At 43.2% G+C, this 13934-nt stretch overlaps 1 protein-coding gene across 1 annotated transcript in view; it reads right to left on the bottom strand.

The window, feature by feature from the left end:
* LOC144800020 (cytochrome P450 4B1-like) overlaps nt 1-13934 on the bottom strand; it is a 334102-nt gene that overhangs the window by 162803 nt on the left and 157365 nt on the right. The gene's annotated exons all lie outside the window — the stretch shown is intronic.

A 13934-nucleotide genomic window follows, 5' to 3' on the forward strand; every position in this document is an offset into this window, starting at 1 on the left:
AATCTTTGTCCAGATGGGGGTGACAACCTCCTTCAGTTCTTTGAAGATGGACAGTGAAAACGGGTCACTAAAATGATTAGATGGGTTAATACTCTGTAGAATCTTGTCAGTGTCACTTTCGCTGAGGGGAGTGAAGGTGCCCCACGAGGCATTGTTCTTGGTGCTCGAGCTGGTTGGTTCAATCTTCTCTGTTAAGGCTGTTTGGATAGCAAAAGCGTCTTCCTGGAGTCAAGATCAATATTGATGAGACTGGATTTCTCAGTAAGAAGGCAGCCAGATCATCGCATGAAGGTGGGTTGACTCCAGAGTTTGAGCAGTTTGGTGTATCCACCGATTGTTGTTTCACCAACTCAAAAAGTTTCTTGGGCCGATCAGGGGCTTGATTAAGTTGGGTTCTGAAGTAGTCGGCCTTAGCGATCTTGATATGTTTGTTATAGTAGCTCCTTATCATTCTAAAGATTATTAGTTGGAAAGAGGATCGATTTGTTTTCCAGGATCGTTTGATTGCTTTAAGGTTGCGGTGCACCGTGTTTAAGTTGTCGTTGAACCACGGTTTGTACATTTTAGTTGGGGCGTTTTTGTGTTGGAGTGGAGCAATGGCATCCATGATGCTAGTGATAGTAGAGTTGTAGAAGTTAGTGAGTGTATGTACCTCAGTCATGTCAGCTTGTGGAGAGAGGGCAGTTATACAGTGGATTGTTAAATCGGCTGTATTGATATTTCTGAGGTCCCTTTTCCAAATCTTTGATTTTGTTGGTTGCCCCTTCCTCAGAGAGACTTCCATGTTGATAAAAAAGAAGATGCTGTGATGATCGGACCAATTGCACGGGGAAATGGTGTTTCTGTGTGATGGTGTGACCTTTGGTGATGATGAGGTCCAGAATTTCTCCTTTATTATGGATTGCTTGGTCACAGTATTAAATCAGTTTGTGATCATTTAAGAAGGATTTGAGGCATGTAACAGCTTGGTCATTGAGGTTGGACCAGTGAAAGTTGAGGGGGTTCTCTGTACGGGTTAGCGTGAATAGCTTGAATTTGTTCCTCTGTAACCTTGTTGGTGTCTAAGATAAGTGAGTAAGATATGAGTAAGTCATGATATCGTTAGACGGGAGATAGGCCTTCGCTCTTCTGGGCAGGAGGGAGCATTAGGTAGGGGTATGGTTTTAGAGCAGGAGAGTGGGGAGACGCTGACAAAGCGAGTTCTGTCACTAGCAGGTGCTCTGGGCAACTTTGCACAGGAGAGGAGGGAACTATTCAGGGGCAGGTGTTCAATCAAGGAGAGAATGTTGGAGTATGTTTCCTTCAACCTGGATTCTGATTTATAGGTGTGATACTCCCTCCCTACCCACTCTTGGCAGAGCTTCTGGTTTTCTACATTAGAGAGGGGTCTCCTGTAGCAGGGCAATGTCAGGTTTCAGAAATATAGCATACATATAAATCTTCTGTCATCTGATGTAATGAGTGAGACCATTTACATTCAGCAATATCACCATGAAGGGCTGTCATTGTGCTGCATCCCCCATTTTGGCAGTATCCAATACGCTGTCCCAGAGAGGCAAAGGGGTCGTAACCCGTCTGGCAGTTAGGAGGTGGAAGGGGAATGCGGAGTGCGTGCGGGCATGGTACGACTCGCAAAAAAGAGACTTTTTTTTAATTGGGTTGGAGGGGACGCAGAAAATCAGCAGGGCGCAGCGACCGGGGACCCTCAAAATGGAACTAATTATAGGGTTATGGCGATTGCTATGTAGCAGGACTGTGAGTGGGGGGAGTAGGTATTAGAAAAGATAATGTGTATGTAATCCCCCTACACTGTAGCTGAAGAGTGATGCATCATACAGATCTGCCTCAACGACTGTTCAAGAGCAGGCCACATTGGCCATGGGGGTTGTCATTTTTAAGGGGGAGCAAGACTTGTCCCTCGTTTGAGGTTCTTTCTGGATATGATGAGGTTTAGGGGCTCTGGACCACTGACTGGTGATCTCCACCAGCAGTTGTCATTTGTCCAGTGGGGTTTCTGACTGCGTTGATTGGTTTGTCAAGGGTGGGTCATTGTTGGACCAGCAGCAGAACCCAGGTTCATATCAGATGTTGAGATTGTGTCCAGGTAACCTCCCAGTTGGCCAGTGCTATGGAACTCTGTCGTCCTTTGTTTGTGAGTAATCAACATTATTGTCGGCTCCAGGAGGCAATAGCAAATGTCGACGGGGTGCAGTTGAAGAACTTTCCTACAAGTGTTCTGGGTGCCCTGAAAGAAGTCTTTTGATACGAAGATCTTGTGCCTCTTGGCAGAAAAGGGTCATTTTTGCCACTTGAATCAACTGTCTGGCCTGCTGATTGCAAAGAAAGCATGCAATGTTATGCCTTGGACCCTCGGGTGAGAGGCAGCGCTGTTGTGTCCTGGGATCCCTCAAATAATCTACAGGAGGGGGAATGGCAAGATTACCGATAGTTGGAAGGAGAATCCAGTATGTCATCGCCCTCCATCTTCTCCGGCACACCTGAAATCTGGAGGTTTTACCCAACAGGACCGATCTTCCAATTCCTTGATCTTCTTCTGTAGGAGCCAATGCTCCTGTTCCCAGTCAATGGAGATGACTTACTTCTCCTACATCTGGTCCAGATGAGATTCAGCCACAGACAGTCTGGCACTGAAGGAGGAAATATCCTGGCGGATAACCTGAGTGTCTGAGGAGGTCTTGCAGATAATCTCTGCCGCCTCTGAGAGGTAATTCTCTAGTGTGTCCAGCACTCGCAGGATAATCTCCAAGTCCGAATCAGATGCTGGCTCAGTCTCTTTTCTGAGCTTGGTCGGCTTTCCAGTCACTGTCTCTGTAAATAGAAGCTGTCTTGAGGGCTTCATCATGGTGAAATGAGAGCCAAATGGTGGAAGGAATAGTATCACCAAAGCTGGTACAGCGTTGGGATCCCCAGCAAGTGGGGGGCCCGGTATGTATAGAGGCCCTCATGGAGACTTGTCGGAAACACAGAGAAACATGGGTTGGACAGCAGGGAGCCAGAGGGAGGCTCACTGGTTCTGCCTGGATTAAGGCCTGCAACTCTTAAAGCATGGCCAGACCCAGAGTCTGGGTCCTTGTAGAGCCATGAATGTGCAGGGAGGCATAGTTCATATAGAGAGTCTAATGCTAACCTGACGTGGATGCAAGTCTCACCTCTGTATCTCAGGGGAAAGGCAGGAGAGGTACCGCCAGGGGCCCAGTGGTATGGCACTAAATGCTGGGCCACCAGAAGTTGTCTTCCAGGCCTCAGATCCTGCACCAGGGGACTTGTGCTTGTGTTCGGGTGGTTCCGGGGAGCAAGTCACAGCTCCCTGTAATTCTGGGTAGCCCCGGAGAGTCACCCTCGTTAAGAAGGCGAGACGTAGCCGGTCGCTGCACTCTGGTGGGAGCTCTACAACGGCACCGCCATCTTGATCAAGTGTCAATCTCCACCCAGCATTACCTATTCCCTCTCCAATCTAAACCAATTTGGGGAAAGTGTTGAACACTAAAGGGGTGACATTTATTGTTCCCACTCCGATCTATACCAATTTGGGAAGGGATGGTGGGCACTAAATGGGTAACATTTACTATTTCCACTACAATCTAAAGCATGTTAGACACGTTCTTGGACACTAAACATTTTATATACACAAACAATACTACATACTCACACATAATTTTTAATCTATAAAATATATTAAACATATCTTAAAAGACACAATAATCCAAACTAAAAACCTATAAATTAAAAAATAAACATTAACATATCGAATTATGTGTAAACTATTAATAATGAATACATTGTATTATTATTCCTAAACCTTGGGGGGGAGGGGGGGGGGAAATAATAATAATTCAAAAATGAAAATCATAAAAGTTAAAAAATAATTTTCGAATTAAATATAAAAACATTGGTTATTATACTGAAATAATATATTTTAGAATATATATCCCCAAAATTAGAACGCATTCCAATAATAAACATAATTCCAATTTCATTAGTAAGATATGTTTTCATACATTTTAACAAATACAGGGGCATATTATCAAGAACTGCGATAAAATTATCGCCGCTTTAGCGGCAGGAAACTGCAGCTAAAACGGCGATAATGGGCTTGATAATATGCCCTTGTAAATTCCCTTAGCAGCCCAGGTTAACACCAGAACCTGGGCTGCTATAGGAATTCACATGGACATATTATCAAGCCCATTATCGCTGTTTTAGCGGCAGTTTCCAAGCCGCTAAAGCGGCGATAATTTTATCACCGTTCTTGATAATATGCCCCTCAATTTTAACATATAAATATATAATAATTAGTACATTATAAATAACACATATTTTTTTTTTCTATAATTGAGCTTTTAATATTTTTCCAATATTTTATTCTCTGAACATTGTTATTTTTTTTGTATGTCGATAGCCACATAGTACGAAAAACCTGCATTTTGTACTTTCTGGTTATTATTATTATTATTATTATTATTATTATTTAATTCTTGATAAAGAGCATGGCTACCCATAGGCATCCCAGCGCTTCTGGTGAAACCTATATTATGCTAATTAATAATTGTGGAACACTAAATTATCCTACCTCTTTTTGGCCAATGAATAAGGCAAGTATGACTGCTACAGGTATTGTTGACGCTCTAACAAATTTAGGTGAAGGTAGTGCGTTCACCCGTTCATTTTGACAAGAGTTTCTTACTGACAGTGCAGAAGGTATGCTTTTCATCACATATCAATCAATTATAAGGCTAGATCGGATTTCACGCGTATTTAGAGTCTGACTTGCATTTTTTCCCCATTTATCCTGGCTTTTACATGGAGGAAAACTACTATGAATTTGTCTTTGAAGGTTCAAAGTGAATTAGTGATATTATAATGGTTACGTCTAGCGAATGAGCAAAGTTGATACCTTTGAGTTGCATATCCTGTGAGCATTACGTAGTGCCCTGAAGCAAGGGGAGGTATGCTAATTTTGTAGGTTTCGACTGCACAGCTTCTTATTGGTTCCTGTGTGTGCCACTTACCTTTCCTTCATTTCTATTGGCGTTAGCATATTTTCCTACATTTACTAAATGCTTGTTCCTTGTCTCCTTTTCTTATCAGTTTCCCACCCCCGAAATAGTGCTAACATCCCCTTTTGAGGAACTATGGGGCATATTACCAACGATTAGCGATATTTAACGCTAACGAGGCTTAGCAACGAATTATTTAACGCTAAGCATCGCCAGAAATTATCGCAGAGATAATTTGCTATTAGCAAGGTTTATCTCAGAGGTGATAAAAATCCTCACGCTAACTGCCAAATGAGAGATTATCACTGGAAAACCAACGATAATCTCTCGAAGTTTGGAGTTAGCTTGATGATAGGGGCTCACAAACTTAGCCATGATATCCACCTTCCATAGGATATCATGGCTAAGTCAGGAAAATAGCAGGTGTAAAAAAAGCAGTGCTAACCGCGGTTAGCACTGCTTTTTTTATCAGTAACCGGGTTAGCAGAATCCTTGATAATAGGAGAAATGTCACTTAACAACATTTCTCCTATGTTTTTTTCTCTGGAACGCCCCCTTTGCATCTCATTAGAGATGCAAGGGGAAGCGTAGAGAAAAAGGGTGCTAACATGCGAATTTGCGTGTTAGCACCCTGTTGCTGATAGGGAGATAATTTTATCTCCGCTTTCTTGGCTTTTAAAGCCAAAAAAGCGGAGATAAATCCCTTGATAATATGCCCCTATATTTTTTACTTTTGCAGCATATTTATATAACAATGTATCACTGGGAGAGATTAAGTGATTTGCATAGAATTACAGAATGTTGCAAAGTGCCTCTGACACTGAGACAGCTCTTGAGTCAGCAGCTCTGGCCGTGGCACCACATCCTATACATTCCCATGTTATCTGTCCGGGAGCTCTTTCCTTCTCCCAGACGATGTTTGATGAAATCAGCGCTTTATTCCTTCCATAGGCGAAACCAATGCACTACCAATTCTTGTTAATTATTCGGAGTCCGCAGATGCTATAGACCAATATCCTAATGTGAAGCCTGTTGATAGTGTCCGTTTTAACCAACTCAAGGTGCAGCACTTCGCAAAGTGAATTCCATGCTGGCATTTAGAGGTGGGTGAGCCAATGAAAGATCAACCCAGGCTCGAGCCTGAAGCATGGCTCCAGCTCAACTCAAGGTCTGGTTGGAGCCTCGAGCCCATTGCAAGCTGAGGTAAAAAATAAGCTTCTGATTGCCACCCTCCCTCTGCTAAGGAAATGCCGTTACGCCCAGAACTGCTGACTTTGGAACTGGGGAATCAGCCTCAAACCTCACCGTTCACTCCAAGATCTTGTGATACTGGGCACATTAATTCATATCCCTGTGCATTTAAAATATGATTGTGACAATGTGTAAAGTAACTGGTGCTCAACAATACCTTCGGGGTTGAGTTCACACTATCTAAAAGCTGCAAAGAATGCACAAAGAGGTAAAGCAAAGGAAAGAAACTTACACAAACATTTAGTAGCTGATTTGTACAAAGTGAAACTAGAAAAACTGGGTACTTTGTGGCTTACCCACTTAAATTGCGTGATTTTAGGCAAATATTTATTTTAGCAAAACTCCTTTTTCATCATTGTTGCTTAAAAAAGCACTTTCAAATATGTGAGTTCAGTATTAATATTTTTCAAAGCCTGTTGGGTTTGATGTATTAGGATATAGAGTTGTTCTATAACAATCTGGGCCAAGTACAGGGTTTACATGGTAACTGTCTTGCCTGTTAGTTAACTAATGGTTCATGTTTTAACCCATTCCATGTGTGGGACGGCCAGGAGATATCGAACGACACAGTGGGCATGTGCGTCGGACACCTCCCAGCCGTCCTAGCACCCACCCACGGGAGGGATACTGGCACTCTCCCTGTGGGCCACTCTTTCAATTGCCCTCACCAGGGAAGGCAGCGGAAGCCCTTCCGATGCCCCACAAACCATCTCCTTGGGCAAGGGTCGCTCCTCTTTGGGGAACAATTATTTTGTCTGTTTAAAATGTATTTTACATTTTGTGTGTCTCACTAGGCCACCAGAGCTTTCTTTTTTTATGTTGGGAAGCACCCCCTTGGGCAAGGGTCCTTGGTCAAGGGTCACTCACCTTTATGGGGGTCATTATTATGGCCATTTGTGCCCCCCTTGGGAGCTGATCGACCTTATGTTTTCAGACCCATCTGCCCCCAAAGGAGGCAGAATCCATCAGGGATTTTGTTGGCATTGTTGATGAGCAGCCCCTTGGGCAAGGGTCTCTCCCCTTTATTGGGGTAATTTTTTGGGCCAGTTTCTGCCCCCCTTTAGGGGCAGATAGGCCTTATGTTTTTAGACCCATCTGCCCCCATCGGGGAAAAGCCACTAAACACCAGGGATTTATTAATAATCAATTTCTGCGATGTTGGGAGGTAGCCCCTTGGGCAAGGGTTGCTCCCAATTATTGGGGTGATTATTTTGGCCATTTCTACCCCACTTAGGGGCAGATCGGCCTTATGTTTTTAGGCACATCTGCCCCCTAGTGGGGCAGAAGCTACTAGACATCAGTGATTTCTTTTTTAGATCCATCTCAGTGATGTCAGACAGCGCCCCCTTGGGCAAGGTTGTTCCCCATTACTGGGGTGATTAGTTTGGCCTTTTCTGCCTCCCTTGGGGGCAGATCGGCCTTATGTTTTAGGCCCATCTGACCCCACAGGGGGCAGCAGCCACTAGACACCAGAGATTTCTTTTTTAGATCAATTTTGGCTATGTCAGGGATCGTCCGCTTGAGAAAGGATCACTCCCCTTTATTGGGGTGATTTGTTTGGGCTGTTTCTACCCCACTGGGGGGAGATCTGTCTTATAGGGGCAGAAGGCACCAGACACCTGGGTGATTGGTTACACTGAGATGTTTTTGGGGAGAGTCCCCTTTTGGGAGTGCATGTTTTAGGCCCTTTGACCCCGAGGGGGAGGGGGCAGATGCCACTAGACATCAGGGATGGCTGAATGTTGTTGGGCAGCAGCCCCTTGGGCAAGGGTCGCTTCCCTTTTAGGGAGTGATTATTTTGGCTGTTTCTGCCACCCTTGGGGGTAGATCGGCCCTATGCTTTTAGGCCCAGTTGCCCCCAAGGGGGTCAGAAGGCACTAGACACCAGGAACGATGGTTACACTTAGTTGTTTTTGGGATGAGTCCCCTTTTGGGAATGCATGTTTTTGCTTTATTTTTTGGCCCATATGTCCCCCAGCATGGCTGATAGATTGTGTGTGGACTGGTGCATTATTTCCATTTGTGATTGTAATATTTTAGTTCTCCTTTTGATTCTAGTGCAAAGCTTTTGCTTCCTGTTTGCAGTTTCGGCAGTGGTTGATCTGCAATATGTGTAGTTGCAGCTGTTTGGTAAGAAAAACATTTTTGTTGTGTTTAATCCAAAGGAGTATTATTGTCATGTATTAATTCATTTTTTGTAAGTGGTGTCATAATAGCAGCATGTTTACCTTATGTTTTCAGAGAGAAATTGTTTTTGGATTTGTGCACAATGTGTATTGCCTCAAGTTGAACTTTCTTTTTGTTTTTTAGTGGGTATTGTTGGTCCTTGCTGTATCTGTGCAGTGTAGGTGGTGGTGAGTCGAGGTGTTTCTGGCAGGTGAGTGGCATTTTTTGAAGTACATAGGTCTTTGTTATAAAGCCACATTTGGTTTATTACTTATTTTACAAAATGTTTGTTGTTGTTGACTTGTTTGTCAAGTTACCTTTATTAGTAAGGTTTATGGATATCCGCATGATTACTGCCCAGCAGGTGGTTTGTATGCTTTCTGAATCTTCCTCTGGCCATGAATATGAGACTGACAGTGCATCTGAGGCAGAGGAGGAAGTGCAAGATTCTGGCAGTGAGTTTTCTTTCCACGAGGAATCATCTGATGGTGAAGCTACTCTCAGTGTGGATGAAGTGCTTGCTTTAGAGGAGGACACTGATGTGTCGATGGTGCAGCGAGAGGCATCTGGATTGCAGCCTGGGACTGCAAGCCTTCCTATTGGAAGTGCTGGACTCTGGAAGTGCTGGACTCATGGTGCAGCTGTTGTTGCCTGCCTTTAGTGGTGATGCGGGGTGTAGAGTAAATTGTGATTTTTTTTGGGCCTATATACATTTTTTAGTTGTTTATGGATGATGTATTTTTGGCTGAGATTGTTGAGCAGGCTAATTTGTAGCCAGACTTAGGCCCGCTCTAGAGCTACCAGGTGGATTCCCACAAATCTGGATGAGATGATGATTTTGGGTTTAACTTTTTTGATGGGCTTGATAAGGAAGCCGTCCCTGTCTTCATATTGGTCTACCAGTCCTCGGTGGCAACGGCCATATTTCCTGAAATTTTGAGTCGTGATCGGTATTTACTTTTGCTTCGGATGCTGCATTTTATTGATACTGCTTTAGCGTTGACACAAGGTCACCCTGACTGTGAACATCTTTTGAAGATTTAGCCTGTCCTTGAGTACTTTGTAGATCAATTTTCAGAGATCTATACTCCAGGGAAAGGAATGGCTGTTGATGAGTCTTTGGTCCTGTTCAAGGGCTGTTTGGTTTTTAGGCAGCACATTCCTAGCAAGAGGGCATGTTATGGAATTAGGATGTATATGTTGTACAACAGGAAACGTCTATAATTTCCGGGTGTACACTGGTAGGGATTCCACCACTGACCACCCTGGTTGTCCGTCCACTTTAGAAGTTTCAGAGAAAATTGTGTGGGATCTTGGTAGAGGTCTTTTTAACAAAGTTCACCATTTGTACCTAGATAACTTCTCAAATGCAGTGCAATTGTTTAAGGAATTGTTCACAGTTGACACACTTGCTTGTGGCACAATCCGCTCTAACCATAAAGGTTACCCAAAAGAGCTTGTTTGCTAAAAGCTTGATGGGAAGTGCAGTGCCTTGCATAGTGATAAACTGCTAGTTCTGAAATTTGTGGACAGGAGGGATGTCTACGTGCTGACTACCATCCATGATGAAAGTATTTCACCTGTCACTGTTTGGGGTCATGTTGCTGATGTGCACAAACCTGTGTACATTGTAGACTACAATAAGCATGTGGGTGGTGTATATAGAGTACATCAGAGGTTAGAAACTTTCACTGCTGTTTATAAGGCTTCCTTTTGATATAAGAGGTTGGCAATCCATCTCTTCAACTTAGCAACTTTTAATGCGTTTGTTGTGTTTAATAAGTGCTTTCCAGTGTCAAGGATATTTTTTGTTCAGTTTCATGAGTCTGGCTTGGATGGTGGTGTGCATGGACTGAAGCTTGGCTGGTGGTGCGCGTGGACTGGTGTCTGGCTGGCAGTGTGCACAGACTGGCACTTGGCTGGTGTGTGCGTGGACCTGGGCTTCACTGGTGGTGTGTGTGGACTTGCGCTTGGCTGCGGGTATGTGTGGGTTGTTCTTTGGCTGGCAGTGTGCATGGACTAGGGCTTGGCTGGCAGTGTGCGTGGACTGGGGCTTGGCTGGCGGTGTGCGTGGACTGGGGCTTGGCTGGCAGTGTGTGAGTAGTGACTTGCTGCTGGTCATTACACAAACTGCTAGCCAAGCGCCACTGCACACACTACGTCAACCGCCAGCCGGTATGATTGCTGTGTCAGTCATGTGGGCGTATGAAAATGATGGGCCCTTGAATGGCGCTGTCTGTTGATGTGAATGTTGTAATGTGCTGGGCCCGTGGCTGGCGGTGTGAATGGGCTTGTGTGTGTCACGTATGAGAGGTGTATGCATGGTCAGTAAAGAGGTTGGTGCCTTGCCCTGGCTTTACAGCTCACAAGCTCTGAGTCATTGGTTCAGGTTTTTGTGAGGAAAATTTTATTTTTTTCTGCTAAATTTAAGGTTTGTAGGAGATTCTAGGCAAGAAAATGTTGGGGGATCCATGCAAGCTACACATCCCTGGACTCCCCGGGTGTCTAGTTTTCAGAAATCTGTAGGTTTGGTAGGTTTCCATAGATGGTCGCAGAGTCCCGGGCCAAAAACTCAGGTGACCCCCCGGGTAATTTTGATGTCTCCACAATACATTTTGGCCCTTCCCTGCCACAGGCACTTGACCCACCCACACAAGTGAGGTACCATTTTTATCGAGAGACTTTGGGGAATAAAGGGTAGGAAAAAGTTTGTGGATGCAAGGTAATTCCAGAACGTTCCATCACAATAGGTGAGGAAAATGTTTTTTTACAGAGTTTGAGGTTTGCAAGGGATTCTGGGTAACAGAACCTAGTGAGAGCCACACAAGTAACCCCATGCTGGACTCCCCTGGGTGTCTAGTTTTCAAAAAAGTTTTCTAGGTTTCCCAAGGGGCCGGCTGAGCTAAGGTTCAAAATCCACAGCTAGGCAATTTGCAAAAAAAGGGTCAGATTTCACTGGAAAAATGTGATGTTTCCATGTTGCTTTTTGGGTTGTTTCCTGTCACAGCACTAGGCCTACCCACACAAGTATCGGAAAACTTAGGGAACACAGAATAGTAGAACAAGTATTATTACCAATTGACTTTCTTTGCATTTCTGCCTTCCAAATGTAAGACAATTAATAAAAAAATAAGTCATTTTGAAAAATAACCTCTAATTCACATGCTTGCATGGGTACCCACAATTTTAGAGATGTGCAAATAACTACTGCTTCTAAACTCTAAATGTTGTTCCCATTTCAGAAATATATAGGTTTCCTTTGTACCTATTTTTCACTCTCTATATTTTACTAAATTAATTGCTATATACCCGGTACACAATAAAAAATCATTGCAAGACGCAGCTCAGTTATTAGCTCTAGGTTCCTCGGGTTCTTGGTGAACCTACAAGTCCTATATATATATATATATCCCCCAACCAGAAGGGCCAGCGGATGTAAGGGTATATTGTTTTAAAAATCTGTCATACTTACAAGAAGTTACAGGTGAACACATTGGCACACATGGCTGTTTTTTTAACTCAATTTCAATATTGTTTATGTTGAACTGTTAGTTTCTATAAAAAAACAACTTGAAGGATCTCTATACAAATGACCCCTAGCTGAATTCAGAATTTTGTTGACTTTTCAGAAATGTATAGCTGTCTGGGATCCATTACTGCTTTCACATCCATTTCAACCGCTAACTGGAAGGAAGGTTGTAAGAACGAAAAATAGCAAAAATAAGCTATGTCCCAGTAAAATACAAAAACAGTGTAGAATATTTTGGTTTTCTGACAAAAGAGTGCCGGTCCCTGAAAGCTAAGAAGATGGTGATTTCAACACCACAAACACTTTGTTGATGCCATTTGCAGGGAAAAAAACGAACGCTTTCTTCTGCAGCACTTTTTCCCATTGATACAAAAATTAAATGAGCTGTATTTTGGCTAATTTATGGGTCCCCTCTAGGGAACCCACAAACCATGGGTACCTTTAGAATCCTCATGGTGTTAGAAAAAAGGGCACAAATTTGAGGTGGATGCCTCAAGTGGACAAAATGTTACAGGGGCCTAAGCACGAACTACCCCCAAATAGCCCAAAAATAGGCTGAGCACGGGGGAGGACAACCAGGGAAGGGGTTAATGTGTTGTATAAATGTCAAAGCTTCCACATATCAATACATGTTTTTAAATGTGGAATAGTTTATAATATTTGACAGGATATTTGTTGTATGATTACCATAACAAAGATTTTCATAGTCCAGGTCGTGCATAGGCTCTAACATCTCAGTCAGACCCTTGCCTCGGCTCTCCCTGTGTATTTGACTTGCCTACCGCTGCTGGATTTTAACCCCTTCCATGCTCATGACGAGCTCAGCTCGTCATGCAGTACACTGCTCGTGTGCTGATGACGAGCTCAGCTCGTCATGAACAATGGTAAATAATGGTCTTCAGCACAGCAGGAAAATCTCCCTAGCAGCCAAGGTTACAGAATAGGGCATAACAGATGTTAATTGATTTGGGGCACCAGCTAACCTTATGGTTTGCCTCATTCTGACCTTGGTCTCCAGTGCAAATTGCACTAGGATTTCCCTACTATGAAAAAGAAGTCATATAATTTTAATTCTAGTTCGGGTGCAAACACTTGGTGGCACCCAAACAGTAGTTACCTTCACCTCACTCAGTTATAGTTTTGTGAATGATCTTTGGTTAACAACTTGATGCCTTGCAGTCAGGACCTTGTTTATCAGTGCTTGGAAACAGTGTTCACTTCTGACACAACATTCAATTTTGACATAGAAAACTTCTCAAAACCGAGCTTTTGGACAAAACCTTTGTCAAAGCTGACACCCATCCCACTCTACTGGAATCTAACAATCTGGAAACTTCCCCGGTTGAACTTTATATATCTAAATTGTTCTGCAATGTGAGTGCATTATAGTTATAGTAAGGTGAAAACGCGGACTTAAAAACACCCAAATGGTTAAATAATTAAATGTTACATGTTTGAAATGAGTCACACTTTATAACTCATTTTAGACTGACCTATTTCCTTCATTGTGAGCCTGCCCCACAAAGATTGTGCGTGCTCACACAATCTTTGTGGGGCAGGCTCACAATGAAGGAAATAGGTCACTCTAACTTGAGTTATAAAGTGAGGTAATACATTTATGTTGCTGGATCCATGTGCAGTCTTCAATCAGCATCAGGTTATTCCATGTTGCTTGCTGTATTTGCAAGTGTGGTCCTTCTTCTATGTCACTGGTTCTATATACATTTGTGGTCCTTCTTCTATGTCACTAGTTCTGCGTGCTATTTGGCTATTCTGCAATACTGCTGGTTGTATGTGCCACTGCAGTCCTTCACCTATCTCATTGGCTGTGGTCCTTCTTTTAAAGAAATACTGAAACCAATATAGCTAATGTAGGTACTGCCTCGTTTATTAACTGTTTTTGAAGTTATATCCCAGTTATCTTGTAATAAATTGCAACTGTTCTGTTTCAAACCTGGGACACATAGTAA

Source organism: Lissotriton helveticus, chromosome 1_2 (assembly GCF_964261635.1).
Source record: "Lissotriton helveticus chromosome 1_2, aLisHel1.1, whole genome shotgun sequence".
NCBI classification, from domain to species: domain Eukaryota; kingdom Metazoa; phylum Chordata; class Amphibia; order Caudata; family Salamandridae; genus Lissotriton; species Lissotriton helveticus.